Source organism: Cynoglossus semilaevis, chromosome 4 (assembly GCF_000523025.1).
Source record: "Cynoglossus semilaevis isolate Cse_v1.0 chromosome 4, Cse_v1.0, whole genome shotgun sequence".
Taxonomy (NCBI): domain Eukaryota; kingdom Metazoa; phylum Chordata; class Actinopteri; order Pleuronectiformes; family Cynoglossidae; genus Cynoglossus; species Cynoglossus semilaevis.
The window spans coordinates 7,479,609-7,484,916 of NC_024310.1; positions in this window are offsets into that span (position 1 = coordinate 7,479,609).

Below are 5,308 nucleotides of genomic sequence, written 5' to 3' on the forward strand. Positions count from 1 at the left end.
GCCTCCATGGGCACAGACACAGACACAGACACAGACACACCCCCCTCCTCCCCTCTTCCCCCCCCCCACATTCTCACCAAAGGAGAAATGGCGGCCCTTTTGACTTACGCATGTTACTCCAGCTCATTTGTATTTTCACTGCCTTCACACAAAGACCCCCTGCCTTGCACCAATTAACAGTAAAACACAGGAAAATGAGAGCCCCCCTCCCCTCCCCACACTCACCCATCTAATTAACCCACACAGAGGGAAAAAACATGCTTACACTCAGGTTAAAGTATATCTTTGATTTTTTTTAAAATAAGTATATTGTTTTTTTCTTCAGAGACATCACATCACTAAGTTCAACGTACGGTAAAACAGCTAAAAATATACCTTCATGTACTTTCTGAACCACAGCTGTTTACTTGGTCTCTGACCTGAAGATAACATCGGGTTGGGTTTCTATCAGACATTAACTAGAAATGTAACGCTCATAGCCTCTAAAAAGTCCATTATTAAAAACCCAAGTTTACTGACGACTGGCGTCGTTGGATCCACCGTCACACTGATGTTAGTGTTTGTGAATCGACGTCGCTCTGTTTTAAAATGCATAAACAATATACGAAATAAAGAAACTGTCCAAGCTCGTGTTTATGCTAGCAGTGAACGCAGACCCAGAGGCAGAATGTCTTCATCTGTTATCCCTGTTTGATGTTAGCATGCCAGTGGAATATTTAAATATCAAACACCGGGGCAGGGGTATGCTGTTTAGGGAGTCATACATATGCAAACAAACAAGCAAATTAATGTCACTTTTTTACTGGGTTACATGCAAATCATCATTGATCCCCTTTAATTGACGCTAAGCTAACTGGTAACTGTTAGAAAATAAATACATAAATACCAACAGTCGTGTAAACATCTCATTTAAATAACAAAAAATGTTTTAGGTTTTTTTTTTTTTTTTTACCCAAATCACACGTGAACGCAATGAACTCATTTAGAAACAAACTCTTATTTACAAACTGGAAATGATGATGGTTTTCACACTGGTTGTTGCTTTTCAAATGTGGTGGTTGTACACAGGAATGTTAACCAGGGTGAAACCTCTAGGAAAGGCAGTTAACACCAAGCCCACTGCCAGCTGTTGTCCTGCCTTGTTGTTAACCCCATGAAAAAACTCGGTGACACCTTTACGGCCGATGCTGGTTTTATTTTTATATATAGTTTTACTCTCACTTTGGAACTCAGCGGTCATCACTGTGCTTGATACTGAATGAATAAATTGAGCAAGAAATGGAAGATTAGACGATTTCTTTGACAATTCTGTGACACTTTTTCACCTGGTTCTAATTTTCTGATCATTTTATTAATTGTTCAACATGGAGATTGGTTTTAATGTTAAGAATTTTTCCTGTTTTTTCCCAAATTCCACACTGGATGTTACTGTCACCTGGACGGTTGTATCTAAATGAGCAGGAAATCAACAGTGTGAGATATGGAAGCCTGAGCCTAGTTTTTGTTATCAAGGATTCCAGTCATTTCTGTTGTTTTTATGTTGTCGTATTTAATATGAAATATTCTCGACACTCTCTCTAATGCCAAAGACTGTGCGGTGGACTCCACTGGCCGTAGAGAAGAAATAGTGGCGGACAGATGGACAGAAGACACAGTCTCTTGTAGTTTGGTGGGTGCTGGCAGGTCTAATGAGGCAAACTGTGTTCTTTTTTTTTTTTTGTGCTTTACTTTGCCAAACACCAAAATGGACCTGGTGTGAGCAGGGGACGTCAAGATGGAGAAGGGTGGAGGGACAAAAAAAGAAGAGGCAAGAACCCAAGGCCACTGACGGGGGTGAGGGGTAGTGACTGCCGCTGGAGGATGAATGAGAGCTTCTATGTCTCTGACTGTGGACTGAGAACGTGTGTGTGTGTGAGAGAGTGTGTGTGTGAGAGGAAGAGAGTGAGTCTGACAGCGTTTCATGCTCAGCTCTACTTATTTTCACGGCAAAAGTCAGAGTAAACAGCAGTGCAAAGTTTGGGCCTCTGAAGACGCCGTAGATTTAAAGCATGTCAGTGATGACCATAAATGTTATACCAGGAGGGTTTTGTCCTCACAAAGACTGACGGCATAAATAAGACCTTTGGTTTTTATTCTGAAGATATAAATTAAATGTTTAAAATGTAGTTTGACTGTTTTAATCTGATCATTTTAAAAGCAGCTGCAGAGTCTGGTCATTCCAGGTCCAGTCAGATGGACCATCTAATATTAAACTATATGAACTGCCCATGTTTTCTTGTCACAAAAAATGCATAAACATTGGGCTTTTATGGAAATTCGTTGTTAGTGAGGTGTCTGTTTCATCCACAGCTTCGATCCATCGTTAGCCCAAAGCGTAGCTTGTATCTCACGTATAAAAAACAAACCCGGTCAAACTTGTGTTTTGGGTTTTTTCTTAGTCTCCTGGTGTTCTGCAGGAGGGCAGTGGGAATTCTTTAAAACATTTGGTTCAATTGAGTCACAACAGAGTGACTACAATAGACAGCAGAGCACAGTAACAGCTGCTGCAGATGAGCATTGATGATCATTCTTGAAGGCCGTTCGTGAACCAAAAAGTTTGAAAACTGGAACAATTTTCCCATAAGAATTAATGTAAAACTGGGCCAGTTTTTGGTTGAACGTTTTATTCGTGTGGCACTTTGGCCCAGAGGCAACGTCTCTGTCATTGGTGTGGAACCCCAGGGTCCATCTCCTGGGCAAGATCAAATCCTGGCCTTCCAGTGGACTCACCAACTGCAGGAAGGTTCAGGGAGGTTGGTACGGTGCAGTGTGGGGTGGCGGTCGTGGAGACTGCTCCCCCCGCGACCCGGTAACGGATAAGCAGATGAAAATGGGTGGAATTTTGTTTGTGAACTAAATTGTTCAAAAAGGGAGAGGTTTCACTGTATTTGTTTACCTTTTCATCTAACCTTAAAACTCCTTAGCACTTCCATTCTTTTTTCTTTAGGATAAGAGTCACAAGCTATAGAGTGTGTCCATAAACCAGGGTTAGGCAATATTTGTTGAACATTTTTGGACAAAGACGCCTGAGGATGTTTTGTTCTATTTAAAACAGTTCATGACTAAGTGGAAACAAGACAAATATAACGTTGTTGGTGGCTATGAGCTCTCGGGCTTTTAACACTTCAAAAATAGAATTTCAAACAACATAAAAGGTTCTGAGACAGGATGTCAAACACAGGTCTTCACTTCCAAAAATTAGCAACATTTATTGGAAATTCTCCCCTGGCTGCGTTTATAATTCACATCCGCTTTTAATAAACCCAGATTTACTTCTGAGGGTTTTAAAACTGGATGTCCTTCCTGATGCAACCCCAATCTAAGGTTGGATTGGGGATTAACGATAATTATCTTAATGAACCAGAGCAGTCGCCCCCTGCTGGCTCGCTGTTTCTTTTGAAAAGGATTCAAGCGTAATCGCAGCATCCGTCTTATGAACTTATTATCATTAATATTCTGTGTTTTCACCTGTAGGGTTTTGCCATTTCTGCATTTTTTGCATTCATTTTGATATTTATATCATGAACAAACTAGCGATTTTGCGATTGATTTTCTTCGTGTTGTCTAACAGTTATACAAATATTCCTCCATTGAAAATATATCACTATCTCGGTTTTTTCTCCAGTCTTGTTGAACATGTGTGAAGACCTGAAAAGTTGGGCTCCCTCTCTAGTTCTTTCTCTTCACTCCACTCCCGTCACCCTCTATACCTCCCCCACTCCTCTACCTCCCCCAATATCACTCCCTCATGTCAAAATAAACACACCGAGAGCTGCCCCTTTTCATTCAGATGCTCAGAGCCGACGGCCTCATAGGGCCCTGCTGTCCTGCAGTCAGTGTTTGTGTGTGTGTCCTTTGTCCCCTAAATTTGTGCATGTTCCTCTCAAGTATTTATAACTCACTCTGAAAAGCAGCTTTTTTTTAACACCCCATCCCTCACCCCCGCCTTCAACCTCCTCCTGCCCCGACGTTCTATCTGTCACAACCGGCAATGGGTTTCTCTCCGCAGCCCAGCGTTCCTGGCAGATAGAGGGGCCGCCAACCACCGGTGGGGGAACTTTCCTGGCTCAGGGAAGCAGTGGGACAATCAAACCTTTCATGGGCCGGAGAGAACACCGCCTGTCCAGCAGCTCCTCAGCCACGGCGCGGGGAATTTCTCTCCCTTTCTGGACCCTCTCTCTCTGGTGTTGGGTGTGTGTCGTGGGACACTGGTAGATTTTTGTTATCATCCGTAGTTTCTTCTCTCTTCTCTCACCTGACGTTAAAAAGGGAAAACCGATCAAAGATTCAAAGCAAACACAGTGCAGGTGCGCATTGTAGCAAGCAATTAAAAAAAGAACACCAACACCTGGATATTAACTAAACAAATATGAAAAACCTCCTATAAGATAATAACTGCAGCAATTAATATGTTTTGACTGGCACCGGGTTATTTAAAACCAAACTGGTGCGGTGAGTTCTACTTATTCAAACAAACATTTTGGAAGTGCTGATAGGATAAAAAAAAACTGGAGAGATTTTTTTTTGACTGCAGAAAAAGCAAAGAAGACAACCGGAATAATGATAATTAAAGCATCCCAATGTCTGTTTAGATAAGGGGGGATTTGATGATTCAAAATAAAAGATATAAAGTCAACCAACAAATGGAAAATATTCAGTTCAATGTGGATGAATGGAAACGTAACTGTTGTGCTTTCAAAAAACAGTTCAGGACTCAGGTGCAGGTTTAGTTACCAAAGTCCAAACTTGAGTCCAAATCAGCAAATCAAACAGAAACAAGTGACAACAGACCAGGCAGGAACAAAGGAGAAACACAATATAAAGCACTAAGAAACCACGAGAACCACAGTGACAGACGCTGAAGACGCTAAATGATTAGTTATATTTCATGTTTGATCCCAGTCAGATAATAGATTGTGGTGTTAAGACCAAAGAGATTTAAATATTCCAATGGGGGGGGGGGGCAGGGGGGGGCGCACTCTTTTCCAGCCCGTTTTTTTTTTTTTTTTTTTTTATCTTATTTCCAACTTTCCTCTCGCATCTTCTCCACCCCTTTCCCTGGAGAACACTCTCCCACTCTGTTGCCACCTTGAGGTTCACAAAGCCGGCCTTTTTTGCAGGTTTATATTTAGTATCAGTCTCTTGGGTGCCTTGGTTTATACTGTAGGTTGTCTTTAAAAATGAAAGACAGAGAGAGGGGGACGGGGGGGGTGGACAGAGGGGGGGAGAGCCTCGGGGACTGAACTCCTCCCTGTGAATTGGCAAGTTG